The sequence below is a fragment of the Cinclus cinclus genome, chromosome 2 (genome assembly GCF_963662255.1).
Source record: "Cinclus cinclus chromosome 2, bCinCin1.1, whole genome shotgun sequence".
Classification (NCBI taxonomy): Eukaryota; Metazoa; Chordata; class Aves; order Passeriformes; family Cinclidae; genus Cinclus; species Cinclus cinclus.
The window spans coordinates 28,033,731-28,050,094 of NC_085047.1; positions in this window are offsets into that span (position 1 = coordinate 28,033,731).

Here is a 16,364-nt window from a genome sequence, read left to right on the forward strand (position 1 = left end):
ACCCAGCACTACCAACCCCTCCACTAAACCATGTCCTTAAGCATGACATCTACATGTTTGTTGAACGCTTCCAGGGACAAATACAGAATCATAGAATCACTAAGGTTGGAAAACACCTCCAAGATCATTGAGTCCAATACCTAACACTGTTGAGTAACCACAGACTAGCGCATAAATAGCCCTCAAAATAGATGCAGTCAATGTCATCTAAATGCTCCTCTTGACTCTGTCAAAGTTTCTTCTACCCTTTCAAAACATTTCTTTTGGAAATAAACAGAGGAAAAAAACCTTTAAGGAAGCTAAAAAATTGGCACACGTGTATAGACTCAGAGCAGGCAGAATGAACTTTTCACCCCAACAGGTTCATTTTGATGTAGTGTTGAAAGAGAGGCTTCTTCCTAAAGGTAGTATCACTGCTTGGTGAATCAAGAAGTGGAAAACCAAAGATGTCAAATCACAGACAACAGAAAAATCGCGTTCAGAAATGTGCCAGTCTTCATCAGCTCTGCCATCCTGCCCAGTCACACCAGCCCTGATAGAGAAATGGTACATGCACATCTCTGCAAGGAGCACAGCTGGAGAAACACCTGCTCAGAAGAACTTTTGGGAAGGTGGCTGTGTGGCCAGAGGCAGAGAAGAACAGCTGGGTAGAACAAGCAATGTGCAAAGGGCAGAGCCATTCCTGCTGCCTCAGGAGGGGAGCAGGAAACCTTGGTCTCCTGCTGCCAGTCCTGGTGGGAGATGGAGCTCTGCTGCTGTGGAGCAGCACTGGCTGACAGGACACTGCACACTGATAGCAGGAAATGATCAAGATAACTGTTCCAGCAACATGAACACTGCGGGATGCGGCTTTGCATTTCAGAAATCTGGTGCTTCTGCTTTTCCTTCTGCTCCTGCTTTTTCCTTCTGTTCTTCTTGTCCAACAAGATGCCTTTTTGTTTCACCTGAGAAACCTGCAATATTGCTATCCACAAGACAATCAAAAAAACTCACAAGCCAGACTTACTGCAACACCCCCTGTGATGAAGCCACTTAAAAACTGTGATTTAAAACACACAGTATATCTGAAGATTATTTTTATATTTAAAACTCCAGCACCTACCTTCGCATGCTTTCCCTTGCAAACACAAAAGGAAGAAGAAAGAAAAACAAGAAACCCTGCTTATCGCATCATCTTAAAACCTGGGTTACAAAGGCTCAATCCTCAGGAACACTGGGAGGCTAAAAAGTTGTCACCCTTCTTCTAAGCAACTGTCCTGTGCTTGTGCTTCATTCTGCTCCTATCCCTGGGATTTCCGGAGCCACTTTCAGGCCCCTCATATATCTTCACACCCCACAGGCAGACAGCAAGCTCAGTGAACATAACCACCAGGAGCTGCAGGTCCTGCTGCACAAAAAGGAGGGAGATGCAGGACAAAGTGCTTCTGACTCTGCATGCATGGGGAGCTGGCTGTGTGACTGAAACGTGAAATTTTGTGTTGACTGAAGCTAGATGTGAATTTTAACCCTCCTACCATTTTGGAGAGCATGTCCCAATATCATGAAGGCAATAACTTCTGAATGTTGATCTTACTGCTTCTCTGTCCACTGTAGCTCCCTCAGCTTGGGAGGATGGCATGAAGTTGGCACACTTAGCTTTGCCTCTAGATTTTTTAACTTTGTAAGTGCAGGTTGAGTACCCACACGGCTTTTTTCAGTTCTTTAATTTTGAATTAAAGAAACTTTCATTAAAAAAAAACAAACAAAAAAAACCCCACACCACATTACTTTTTTTGAACCACCACACAGTCCTGTGAGGAGCTGACTCACATTTCTCCCACTAAGGAGCTGATAAGGCTTTTAATTCTATAACCATAATTGCTATACAATGACAGGCATGCGAGAAACAGACAGAAGAGATTGGAGATGCTCAAAGGAAGGAAAATTAGGAGGGAATGCCAAGAGGCATAGGTAGCATGCCACAGATGAGGCCAATATGACCAGAGCTGATGGGGAGGTAAATCAAATCCTTGAAACTGCCAAGTAGAGACTGTCACTAGAAGATCTGAGCCCTCCCTAGTGTCCAGCACATGGATTAAATGAGCAGAAACCTCCAGGTTTCTGCCTCCCCCAAGTAGCTGGAAGTCCAGGGGTCAGGATCCCACCACCCCTTGTGCTGAGCTCATCCTTGCTTGGCCAGGTGGCCTGGCAGGTTCCTCACACAGAGCCAAGCAAAAGCAGGAAACAGCCAGAAAAGTCCTTCCAGCTGAATTTTACTGACACCATGGTACCCCCAGGTGGAAGCTCACCTTCCTGCAGCCAGTGAGAGAGGCAGTGGCGTCTCTGTTGCGAGACAGCAGCCTCACCACTTGGAGCCAAGGAGGGTACAACTGCCTCCCCCAGAAACGGGCAGGGGACATATCCCAAGCACTGCTCTGAGAAGGAGCAGTGCTGCTCCCATGCCCTTCCCATACCCAAACCTCTACCCACAGCCAGCAGCTGTGTTGCATGGAAAGGAAGGACACGCAGAGGCTTTTCACCACTTTGGGAAAAATCCTGGGTTTCCATTACTCCATAACAACTTCATCAATCATTTCACTTATTAGTGTGAGACCACACCTGTAGGTGTTGTTCTGCCTCCATGGGACAACCTCCCTGCTCTTTCCCAAGCCCTGGGTCAGGAAAGGCTCCATCCCATGTGCTGGGCATGTGGCAGATGACCTCAAAGTGGGATGGCAGGGGCTGCCTCTGCAGAAACACACAGACAATTTCATGCTGCACTGCACCTTCGCCATGAAGAGGAAGAAGTGGCCAGGGCTACAGGGCCCAACTGCATGGCCACCCACCATGCCCACAGAAACACAGCTTCTGCCTGCCACACTGCCAAGCACAGCCAAGGAGATGGTGGTGGTGTGCAAATATCCTCAAGCATCTGCTTCACAATTTGCCCTGGTAGCTGGCTACAGGCAAACCATGAGCTCCCTCCGTTTGTCAGGCTGGTTAATCCTGAATCCCTGCCACGGATCACACCCACATCCCTGCCGCAGAGAGGCTGGCACCTTGACACAAGACAAGGAGGCTGCAGGACTCCACTGTGGCTGTGTGACACATTTTTCCACCAGGATGCTGATTCAAGGTGCTGTGAGTGGTGCAGCATCACTAGGCCTCAGGGCTCTGTGCCCATTCCTGGTGCCTCTGTTGCCTTTATACCTGCTCCCATCCATCCACATGCATGACCTACCTCAGAAAGCTGTCTTTTCCCAGGCCATTCCCATCAAATACTGCTACTTTCTCCTTTGGGCACGTGCCCCAATATGCTGCTCTGTTGCACAGCTCAGCCTCAAGCACCACTGCTGGAGGCCCCAACATCCCTTCCTTCCATCAACTCCCTCTGCCTTTGGGGTGTTAGCATCAGCCTAACAAACAGGAACATGCTAAACAGCCTTACAGAAAGGTGTAGCCTGAGATTTTTTTCTATCTTAACTGTACCATCTTTAGAGAGCCACCATGAATAAGAGGTAAAAAAGCCTGATAATTTAGAATTTTGATTTACAAGGGAGATCTACCTTGTGTTTGTGGTGTATATGACTTAATTAAAAGCAGAAGCTCACCGCCACTGAAGCTGTTTGCTGCCAAGCTATCAAATGCAGAGAAGGAAGAGACCTCAGAAGGAATTATTTCCATAAAGTTATGTTTCACATTAAGCAAATGCCTTCAAGAGCTCTCCCTTTCCAGAGCTGGCTGAAAGCTTCAGCTGCTCCTTCATGCAATCAGACATCATCTCCTCACAGCACCAGCACACCTGTGTTTTCATAAACAGTGCTAGGATGGCCAGGCTACAGAGCCACACAGCCCCAAGCATGGGGAGAGCTCCTAGCCCCAAAAAGGTCAGCATATTTGTTCTCTAATTAACTTTTTTTTCTTTCAAATTTGGCAGGATTTTGGAAATCCAATGACAGATTTAGCCCTTAAAGAGGCAGGAAAACAGAGCATTACAGCTCTTTCACCTTACCCCTGATGACCAAACAGCAGGGAAGATTTTCCCCTAGGAGACAGATTTGACTTAAGGCTCTGGAAGCCAGAGATGTCCATGGCTCCCCTCCCAGGTACCACAGGCTGCCAAACTGTACCCAGTGCTACCCTGCTGAGGCTTCTAGTCTCTCTGCTGGGCAAAACAAGCCCCCCACCAAGGGGCAGGGCCACAAAAAGGTTTCCACAACATCTGCCAGCCTGGCTCCCTGCACACAGTGGTGAGGCTTGCCCAGGGGTGGAGAGAGGCAGCTCTGAAACTGGAGGCACAACCAAACCCATGAGGAAAGTGCTACTTTTAAACTGTGTCAGCACAGGGTCCACAGCAAGAAAGGAGCATGCATTGCCCTGGTACCAGGTGGGTGAGGGGATGTGGCAGCTGCGTCAAATCTGCATTAGAAATGCCAGCTGCAACTCAACACTGGCAGCTCACAGTTACCCGGGATCTGGTTACCTTGGCCTCCTCCCTGCCTCTCTGAGGATGCAGAGCACCTGTGGGGCAGCGGAAAATCCAGCTCTGGGTCCATAAGCCACCGCTCCCTGAGAGGCTGTGTCATGCTCAACTCTGGCAGCCAAGGAGAAGCAAATAAGCTGAGTCCTTGGAGTGTTTCCTGGAGGGGGGCAGCACTGTGAATCCAGGGCACACGGATACCTCTCTCTCCCTCTCCATCCAATAGATTGCTGCACTGTGGAGTTGGTTGCAACTTTTCTTCTTCCCCTTCTGAACTCCGAAAGGCACACAGCTCGCCCAGGTAACAGCAGTTTGGTTAGCACAAACTGACCTAGCGCTGCAGCTTCGCATCTTTGCATCCTGCAAGGCAGCGCTTTCCCATCACCAGGTGCCAGCAGACTCCCGTTCCCACAGGTGCCTTCCGAAGGCTGCTTGGAACCTTCGGGATGGTATTTTTTTGGAGAGCTACAAAAACACTGGCCCAAGCCCGCCCTGTTTCGAGCTCAGGGGTGCACTCCGGGCACAGCCAAGCCACCGAAGGGCGAACGAGGAGCTCTGCATCCCCCAAAAGCGCCCAGAGCACGGCTCCATGCCGCAGGGCGGGAGCGCTCGGGGCTGCCAGCCCATCCCGCGGCCTCGCCGTGCTGGGGTCCCGCCGGCTGCACCCGCGGAACCCCGCGGGCTGTGGGGAAAGGGGCAGGGGAGCAAAACCACCAAAGCGAACAGCGCCAGGACAGGAAAGCAACTCGGTGGGTAACCTGGGCGCCCTCGTCTCAGCCATCGCGCTCGCAGCCCCGACCACGGCTGCCGGCCCCTCTCTCCCCACACCGCGCCCGGCGGAGCCCCCGACCCACCTTCGGGCACGGCACCCGTACCCAGGGTGTCAACCTGCGGAAACCTGCGAGAGCCTGGCAAGAGCGGCGCGGCCGGGGCAGGAGCAGCCCCGCAGACGCCGCGGGACGCGGAGCTCGGCACGGCCGGGGCAGGAGCAGCCCCGCAGACGCCGCGGGACGCGGAGCTCGGCACGGCCGGCCGCCCCTCAGCGCCCCGGCCCGGCCCGGCCCGGCGGAGGCGGGCGGCGGGAGGGGCCCGGGCGGCCGCGCTCCTCCCGCCGGGGCGGCGGCGCCTGTCCCCCTCCCGTCCCACTCGGGACAAAACTTATCGACAGCGGGGGAAAAAGCCAGGGGTCGGGGCTGTCCCGGCTACAACCCGTTTCACGCCGGCACCTCCTCCAGACAAGGGCAGCATCGAACCCTCCCCAGAGCACCCCCGGAGCCGAGAGAGCGGCACCCCCCGGCACAGCCCCCCGGCTGACCTGGTCCCGCCGCCGCAGCCCAAACTCATCTCCGGCCCCGATCCCACTGCTGCCGGCGGGATGCGCCGGCTGAGAACGGGCCGCCTGGGGTGCTCCTGCCAGCTGAGGCAGCACAAAGCCCCGCGTTTGTGGCAAAACCGGCCCGAGAAGGTGAGTAAACGCCAGGGTGGCCAACCTTGTGCTCCGTGACCTGCTTGTGCTGCCCTATGGCTAGTGGTAGCCAGCGTGACTATTGCAATAGGTACGTTTGTGTGAGCAGCACTCGGTGTCTTGTGGACAGACCCGCCGTCACTCTCAGCATCCTCCTGCTGCCCGTTTCCCTGTCTTACCTCCCAAGGTCCTGCAGCTCGCTCGCATCAACTTCGTGCTCTCTTCCCTCAGGACATCCACTTCATTTTACTGGAAGTTTTCCCGAGCTCTGAAAGCCAAAACCTCTGTTCCAGCACTGTACTTTCTCTCCCAGCCTGCAGCAAAGTGCCAGGTGCTGCTGGAAAGGGTTCTTTGCAGGCAGGTGTAAGGCCGTGCAGGTTTTCTTTTCTTTACACCATTCGGTTTGCCTCATTTACTCAACTCTGCCAGGCTTTGGCATGAACAGTGCTAATTTTTCACTCCTGCCCATTTACAGGGCCGCAGAGCCATGGACCAGGGGTAGCTGTGGTCTGAATGGGAGCAGAGGGGTTTGCATAGCACTGTTGGTCATGCTGTGCCCCACACTACCATTGGCAACAAACAGTGACTTGTTACTTCCCAGGCCTGGTAAAAGCATCCAGTTTGCAGCCTCTGGTTCTGGCAGCAGCTCCCACTACCCTTTACTAGATTTGACTGATGTCGCAGAGGAGAAGCTGCTGTAGGACCTCTCCCTTTTCCCATCCTCCTCTGAGGTGAAACAGAGGCACGTACCTTGCCGAGGGAGTCCAACGCCACCCTCCAGAAGGTGTTTTCTAGCCTGGCCCGTGATGGGCGGTGAAGGCTCAGTGGTGGGGCCAAGGGTCACATCCAGAGCAGATGAAGGAGGCTGGAGCCTTGTTACTGTCACATACAAAGTAGAATGAAAAAGCCTCTTGGAATGCCTTGGTTTCCAAGGTCCAGTGATTTAAAAGATGGAGACCATGGATTAATTCTGAATTTTGGCACTGAAAGCAGCCCTTCAATTTGCAGAGGTGCAGATTATCTGCAGCTCACGGTGGCTATAACGAAGACCCCCGTGTTTCAGTATCTCTGGAAATCTGATCTCTTTCAAATGCAGGCTCTTAGACCGAACCTAACAATCTGGTCTCCACCTCCATAAAACCAGGACCATAAGTAGAAACATCTCTCAGCAGGAAGTGAGGGGAGAGGAGTGAGACCCTGACTGTTCACACAGGAACAGGAGCGAAGTGCCTTTTTTCTGGTTCCTCCCAAAGCTAGCAGAGAGCACTGCTGTTGCCCCACTGATTCATGTTTATTACTAAGCACTTTGTAAACTGTGATGAGAAATGGCTGCTTTGTATGTGCTTCAGTTTTTCTCCTGGTTTTTGCTCCCAAAAAAAAAAAAAAAAAAAAAAAGAAGCTCTGGGGGTATGAATGATTCCGTGGCAACTGTTACAGACATGTGGATATGCATCACCTCTTATTCCTCACCGAGCAGAATTGGGACCACAACCTCATCCCAGTGAGCTCTGCAGCCCTACAAGAGCTGGGGCATCCTTCTGGGTGTCACTTGTCATTGTCAGAGAACATGCAGTTGTAGCCAGGATTTTGGGGAGTCTGGGAACAATGCCTGGGTGTTTTGTCTGCAGGCAGGAAAATGCCCGTTGCACTACAGATATGCACCAAAGAATGATTTGTGGTGCCAAGCAGGAAGGAATGGAAGTCTGCAAAGGCACAAGTGAGGGCAGAAAGCCCATAGTTAAGGTGAGTTGTGTTACAAACTCTGCAGGGACAAAGCCTCTGTTGTACCAAAGGGTCCTGCTTAAAGTGAGATAAGTAACCCTGTGTTGGGAACACATCGCCCCATGCCAGAGAATAACAAGTCCAGCAGCAGCATGGTTCAGCCCGAGGCTGGGTCCTAGGAAGGGAAAGCAAGAGCTGAACTCATTTGAAACTGGCAGGAGAGGCAGGATGCCATTTTCTCCATTCATCTGCCATGTCTTTTCTCAGTCCTTGCTCTTTTTAAACATTCTGTTGAAGAGTTAGATTGCAGAGCTCCCTGGGGAGTTCAGTATCCATCGCAACACTGCCTCATAAGAAGGATAAACCACTGCATGGAGCTATTTACATGTTACAGCTGCTGAATTCCTTGTGGGAGTCGTGATTACCTGGGACACAGCACCTCATTTTGGAGGTCTGGCCTATGTCATTTGCTCCAGGATACACACTAAGGTTGAATACTTGTTTCAAGTTTACTGTTGAAAAAAGAGGGCTTGGAGCTGATTTTTGTGGATTGTGACACCCCCCCCACCCGGGCTTGCCTGTCATTAGCAATAACACTTCTCTTCTGGTGTCTGGCTCAGGGTTTTAGCCCATTTTACTGCAGATTTTGGTCTGCTAAACTCTTCTTAAGCAACTCACATTGCAGTCAAATTTCACTAGATTTGTCCCAAGTCTTCTTTAGGGTTAATTACATTTGGGTTTTGGTTCATCTTGGGGAAAATTAGTGTATTGGAAAAGCCAAGTTCATATATGACTACCTGTGATTGTCCTGACTTTGCTTAAGTCCATTGCAACCGCTCAGCTCCACTGTCTCTACCCATCATGATGAATCTAAAAGGGATGCCAGGGATGGACACATCCTCTGCTGGGAAATTATCCTCCAGCATGCTTAGAAACTCTCATGAGACTTGACTGTGGCCTGTAGGCAATCTCCACAGATGTGTCCCAGAATTAAATTATCTATGCAAACACAGTTTTCTTTTCGCACATTGCAAATGATTTGGGCCTCGTTTGATGAGGCAGTCAGGTACACACAGGCTTGCACAGGGTGATCCCTTGTGGGCTTTCCTGATCTGCATAGTCTGCTCTGAGTCCCCGCTGTAGAATGGGTAATGTTGCCATTAGCAAGAAGCACCACCCTTCTCTCTTTTAAGATCTCTCTCCTTTCTCAGCATGTGGCAGCCAGCAGTTGTAGCATTCCCCCCTAAAAAAAGCATGTTGCAGCACTTAGGCAATACCGGTTTTGTTGGATTCATTCCTAAAAGGGAAGCTTCTTCACATTGTCCTCTTACAGACAAAGTTTCCTATTTGGGAGTTTAAACAACTGATTATTTTCCTCTCACATACCCACCTAGTCCATGTGTGTAAATTAAGTTTTACCCATTTGAAGGTTCATTAAAGCCATCCTGCCTTTCCCAGCCCATTTCCAGGCTATGAGGTTGGGCACTGGACTTTTGACAGGCAGCCATCCAGAGAATGCATCTGCAAGAACCAGGGCTAAGTGCCCCACATAGTGAAGCCTCTCAGCAAACACCAGCTACTTCTTCAACCATCAAGAGCTTCTGTTCTCTTCTCCAGCTCTCAGGAGCCAGACCTTGAACTTTTTTCTACTTTCCTGAGATCTTCTGAAGGCTTGAACAATCCTTTGCTGTTTCCACACCATCCTGTTGGCTTTCTGACACTCTTCAAACAATCTCTTCTCAATTCTTCATTCCCCTTGACAGAAATTCCCCATTATAACCATTTACCTTGATAAGGCAACTGGGAACATGTGTGGATTATTCTTACACAAAGAACTGCGCTCAGTTCTTTGCCAACTGCTCACTCTTTTCTTCCCAATACATCCTGGAAGACTGTCCATTCAGATGATGAAATCTGCCAGGAGTAGTTAGGTGCAGTTGAGGACATGAGTATGAACCGGGTCACATTCCCTTTAATGCTCATTTTCCTTGGCACTGTGAACTGCTTTAAGGTGACTTTGTAACTCACTCATACCACAGAAAATTTTGAGCCCAGTTAGGGCTTTTCCATCCAGAGTAAGTTAAAAAAACTTCATTTGTAGTACAAGGCTCTGCATCTTCCCAGATTTGAAACAGTCTCTCCAAAAGATGATCTTTGTATGGTTGATGTGGACCCCACTATTGCTAGATGGACAAGCCAAGATCTTAGGAGTGACCCAAGTGGAAAAAGAAATAGAAAAGAGTGGGGAAATCCAGAGGGATCAAGAATATGGTGGAAGAAAAGCACCATGTGAAGAAAAGTGACATGTGGCCCACATCCCCTTGTAGCAGAATCTATAGAACTTTGAACTAGTCCAGGGCAAGAATATCAGCTCCAGCGTGGTCTCCACCATGCTTAGAACTGCAGCTCACTCCTACCCATGAAAACTGGTTTGTTAGCAACACCCTGCTCATCCTGCCTGTCTCTTATGCAAAGTAAGGCTCATCCCAGAATCACCTGACAGGGGCCAGGTCAGAAAGTCACAGAGGGCTTGGGCTTGAGACATAACCTCCTTCAAGCTGCCATTTGGCAGCTCCCTGTAAAAGTGGAGCCAGTGCTCACTACTGGAAGAAAGGTTGGTCTGTTTCAACTCTCCCTAATCCTCTCTGCTCCATCCATGAGGCCAATCTGTGGGGTGTTAGAAACTCTGTGTGAAGACTGCAGTCTGCCAGTGGCAATGCTGGATGGGGACCAGCTGGATGGAGAAAACCCTCAGTCAGTCTGTTGAACATGGGAGAAAGGCTGACAAGCTTTTGTAAGCTGGTTTCCCACATGCTTTCTAATTACTGTTTTTTTGGGGGATAGCATCAAGTGGAAAACATGAGGTTATGAATTAGGTACTGTGGCAAGGAAAAGGAAGCCAGGGTAAAGCTTCTGAGAAAGCAGCAGGATGATCCTACGCCGCAGTGTGTAGCCAGAGTGTGTGGGAATCAAGTGAGGCTGTGACCAAGCTTTCTGGTGGAGGAGGCACCAAGCACATCTCTGATTCTGACAGACCAGGATGTTCATACAGATTTGGTCTTGGGACTCAGAGACAAGTGGTCTCATATTTGATGAGATCCTTTCCAAACAGTTAGGACCATTGCTCCAAATGTCCCCCCATTCCTCTTTCTTCCCTCTGCTTTACATACTGAGCATGATGTTATAGGGGGTTGAATACCCCTTTGGTCACCTGTCCTGGCTGTTTATCCTCTGATTCCCCAGCCTCCTCCCCAGCCTGGCAGCATGAAAAGCAGAAAAGGCCTTGGCACTGTGTAAGATCTGCTCAGCAATAACAAGAACACCTCCATATTATCAGCCCTGTGGACAGCACAAATTAAAAATACAGCCCCATACCAGTCACTGTGAAGAAACTTAACTCTACCCCAACCAAAACTAGCAAAAAGGATTATTCCACAAAGGTGGATTATTCCTTCTCCCACATGGGGTAGGAGCACATGCACAGCTTTTATTAAACATCAGAAATCCCTCTCACAGGGATGGGATCGGGCAGAATCATACTTCATGGCAAAGCACAGGTTCTGCTAGTGGGAGGACAGGGCATCCTTGACTGAGCTGTCCACAGGTTGACGTGTTTCATTTACCATAATATAAAAAACAGTGTGGAAGGGGGGGCAGATGAGGTGGGTGGGACCAGAAGAACCACACAGTTTTCTTCTTATTTTGTTTCCACTTGTATTTTCTGGTGGAGACTTATTTTTCATCGATCCCTTTTTTGGCAAGGGAATAACAAATGCCCTCCAAGGTTAGATGGCGCTCCAGTGAAAGGCCATGCCTGGTTCCACACTCCAGAAAAGCCTGCAGAGGTCAGAGCTCCTGAAGAACCAGCCAGCTCTGCCCAAGATCTACTGCATGCTGACACAGGAGACCAGGAGTTCAGCTAATTTTAGATAAGGGACTGGTCATGCCAGATGCAGTCAGTAAGCTTGCCCACTCTTTCCTTTCATACCGAGTCTTAATGCAGGATTTTTATTAAATGTCTAGCATCAACTGGAACCCCGAGGAAGCATTCATCCTTTTTGATGCTAATCTGAACCACCAAAGCTTTTAAGGTTCACACCCAGTGCCAGCAGTGATTAGAGGTCTCCTGGGAGGTATCTCAGCCTCTTAGGATTTGACAGGGAAACAATAAAGTTTGCAGTGGAGCCGAGTTTCAGCTGTGCCCATCTGCTAAATAACAAGTGGTAAATGATAGTTTCCTTCAATTGTAGCAGTCCATGACTACTCATGAAGTCATATAATGATCTCATCTCAGTTATTCATCACATTCTTTCTTCTACCTGACACAGTGAAGATGTTTTTCTTTGTAACTGTAGAGAGTATAACCAAACCCAAATCCCCATTAATACAGATCTAATGCACATGCAGTGCACAACAGAAGCATTTCTTGTTTCTGGCTCTAGCTGCCACATCTGAAGTATTTTTCCATCTAAGAGCTGGAAAGACAGGCCACTGCCTTCCTTTTAAAGTGTTCCCTTGTCACAGCAGGGGCCTGGCCCTTGTCTCCCTGGCTGCTAATCACTCTGCTGCCAGGTGAGGACTGTACATCCCAGTTTCCAGATCCTCACAGACATGCCCTCTTGCTCATGACAGTCCTTAGAAACAAAGACTTCAGGCTGAGGCTGAGAACCATGTGGCACAGAGGGTATTGGTGGGAGATGTTCATCACTCAAAATTAGTTCCTGGTGGGAACGTATTGAATGAGAAGGTTACCATGTCCATCCTAAATGGGCCATCCTGGAGCTGAGACCAGCTGTCTGTGTCCTTACCTGTCCACAAAGAGAGAGCTATGGAGTGCTGGAGGAAGGTATTTCTGGGCTCATTAGGAGGAAGACAAAGAGGCACTAAGATGTGAAGGCAGAAGGAAAGGCCAGCAACAACTTGCACCAACAAGCCTTGTAGAAAAGTATGTCCATGAGAGTGGGCTCCTTGGTACAGTGGATGTCTATGCTGGCTGCCAGAGAAGGTGCTGCTGTTTGAGGAATGGAAGGGAAAAGGGGTACCATGGGGCCATGGAAAAATCCTTGTGCAGAAGGAAGAAGACAGGAAGGTGGTGCTTTGTGGAGGCAAATGGGAGTAAAGATAAGCCAGTAGTGCTGAAAAGCTAAATTAGTCTGCTAAACCAGTGCAAATCCTTGGCTTTCACAAGGACAGCACTACTGACTTCAGAGACAAAGGCAGAAGGGTTTATGAGAAACAGAACTGTGCAATGGAAGTTACCACCATCTATGTTTGTGCATCCATAATGTCAAGAATAACTTAGTAAATAGGAACTTAAAAGCCAGGAGCTTGTCAGCTGAAGTGAACAAGGAAAGTAGAGCAGGAACAGGAGGGGTTACAACTGAGAAAATGCAAATGCAAGCCTGGTATGCAAGGAAATGGTTGTTTCTTATTCCCTGTAAAAGCTGGCACAAACAAAATTTAGAAGCAGAACTATTGTTTCCAATACAGCTTTCCGTGGATGTTCTAACACCTAATGTAACAAACACTAAAGTGCACCTTACCTTTAGTGTGTGCTGATCTAAATATGTCCACATTTATTTAACAAGTCACATGATGGATTTTCCATGGCCTTTAAAGCTATTTTGAATCAAGGACACATACCTAAAAAAATCACAGACCTTTAGTACAGAATTTTCAACTAAGCTGTGAAGCACTTTGATCAATAAGTTCACTGTTTTGTTGTGACTAAGAAATTCAAAGCAGCAACTGCCAATTGCTTTACTCCAACATTTAGAATATGAGATGGGAAAATACTGTACGACTCACAAGAGTTTTTGCTTACTGTCCTTTAAAGGGATTATAATCACAGGCTTCATAGGATGATACACACCAACCCTGCAGTTGTGCACTCCTCAGTCTCTGTGAAAGTTCTGAAAGCCCATTCATCATGAACTGCTGAAACACACCTTTCATTTCTTAAAAAGAAATTGAAAAAGTAGATGTCCTTGAAAAAGTTTGACTAGATGTTTGCCAATGAAATTTGCATGAGGAAGACATTTATTACTGTATAAAAGATTGTGAACACATTTTTCCAGCTTTATTAATCCTGGAAAATGCTGAAAAAAAGTTTGTGACAAAAGCAACAGGACTTATAAATATGAAAAGGTTGTTACCGTAAAAAGAAAGGAGAGAAGAGGGGAGGAAATGGCTGGGCTGCCATGTACACCTCAACAGTCACATGGAAAGATCTCAGATCTGGGATGTTCAGGCACATTATGACAAGGAGAAAACACAGGCAAGGGAGGATGTTTTTGTATCTGTAGCCAACAGTGCTGGCATTGATGTCTTCTCATGAAACAGCAACTCAGCTTCTGCAATGGTTACTTAAACCCAAGGATGTACCAGGTTTCTGGGAAGCAGGCTTGGGAAAAATATGTTATATGCTGGCATCTGGAACAGTAGCAAAGATGACTGGAACAGCCTTTTCAAATGTCATTCCACCCCTTTTGTTGCCAGGGTATTACTCTGGACTACAGGAATGAATGCACTGAACGAGCAAAGTTACTGCAGACCCATGCACCCTTCTGTGGTTTCCTGGACCAAGACTATAACCAACATAAAGTTGTCTGCAGAGCCTGTGGAAGGATGAAAAGCTTTTCTGCTGGTGATGAACCAGCCATCACCTTAAAGATTTACTAGGTCATGAAAACCATGAACCTCCTCATCCATCCCAGGTATCACCAGAGGATTCATCTGTTGCTGCATTAATGAATGTTAAAGAATTAATTGTGGGGCATATTTCCACATTCCTACATCCCTATCCATGGAAGAAGCAACATCTATTACCTTTTCATGTGATGTAATATGTTCTGCTCTAGCCAAAGGCCTTTTGTCATACCACTGTTGTTATTTAGTCATGTCAGACCAGGACCTCATTTTGTCATGTCAAATTATCATCAGGCTTCACCTTTGGCTACAGAAATCTGGGGACAACACCATGATGGTTTAAAAAGCATCATGTGAGACACTCTCACTAGACACTTGTGATGCGTGGAATGGCGTAGAAGACATGTTTGTTGAAAATCTGTCTGAAGAGGGAGTGGCATTCAGAAAATGCCATTAAAGAGGAAGTTTCCTTCTCACTCACCTGGTACAGAAGCCACCTTCAGAGCCCATGATGGATGCCACAGATCACCCCTGGCATTCTCCTTTTGCCAGGAGACAACAAATGATGTTGGAAGCTGTTCTCTGTCAGGACAACTTTGGTTCAGAAGCTGGTGTTGGGTTTGAGGAATTACCCTGGGGTTGATGTTATTTCATAATGTGAATCCCCAAAAAAACTTAGGTAACTGGCAGTGTGACACAGAAGTGACACTTTTGCCACCCATTTTCAATATGCTTCCCAAAGGGAGTCACTTTGGAGGGGCAGATCTGTGTTTGTGGGAGCAAAGCTTCTGTGACAACCCAGAACAGAATCAGGCAGCCACTGGTGAACATCTTTCTCCAAGAGAAATGATCTTTTGGATGCAAAAACTCAGCTGGTATAATGGTGAAGACATCTGCAATTTCCCGGTCCTAAAGAGGCACTTCACATGAGCCTCCCTTGGACCACAAAGGGATAGGCCCTTTTGACATCCTCACCATCAGCCAGGCCAGCTCTTAGAACTTTTTGGTCCAGCCACCTGCAGCATCAGCAGCAATCAGCAGCAACACCCCCTCCCCTTGCACATGCCCTTTTCCAGGCTGTTGTTGGAAGACAAGCCCTGCTAATCCCCTCCTGTGCAAATGATATTTATGTGCAGGTAAACAAGCACAAGCTCAGGCTCCTCCTTGCTGCAGGAACATGATGGCCCTGGGAGATGCCCTGCCTTTGCCCTCTTCCCTGTGGGGAATTCACTAGCCACAATGCCCTGCTTGAAGTGGGGATCACAGGAGCAGGAATATACTCCATCAGGGCTTTGCCAGCCACTATTAATGCAGACCATATTTACAGTAATTAACCAAAGCAGATACCTTATTCACGCAGAGTTTAAATGTAGCATGTCCACAGCCCTCTTTCTAGAGGTGTGGAAGCAAACAAGATGCTCCTGGGCATGCTGCACAGTGGTTTTCTTTCTCATGCCCCACAACTGTAGGGACCTCTATGCACAGGAATGAAAATACCTGCTGCCGCAACATGCCTGGCATATGCCAGCTGTCAGCATTCAGTCAAGGGCAGTTTTTGCCTCCCAAGGCCATCCTTCTCCCCTCCACATACACACCAAACAAAATCTATTTTCCTAGAAGCACTATGAAGTGTTTCTAGGCAGGATTCTTGGAGGGCTGTGTGTGGGACTAGGAACAAGCCATGGCCAGGCACCACAGTTTGGGCTTTCCTTATAAACCATGGCAAAGGGTCATCTCTGAACAGGTTTTCAAAGTGCAAGGCAGCGAGATGGGCTTGCAAGTTGTGAAAGACCAACAAAGTTTCAGACATTCCTGGACCATTTCAAAACGTGTTTTGACGAGCCCAGTTGCATGGGGTTTTCTGCAAGGCCTTTTATGATTCTATCTCTCAGTAGAAGTCTCAGGACTGCTTTAAAGAAAGAAAAACAAACAAAAACATGCAATTTAACTCCAAATACCTGAAGAGAGTAAGTAGGGAACTCAACTTTGGAAAACACACTGCAGTGTTTTATTTGAAGATAAAATACACTGCTGCAAACCACTCAGGTCTCATTTAGATTATAAAGGGTG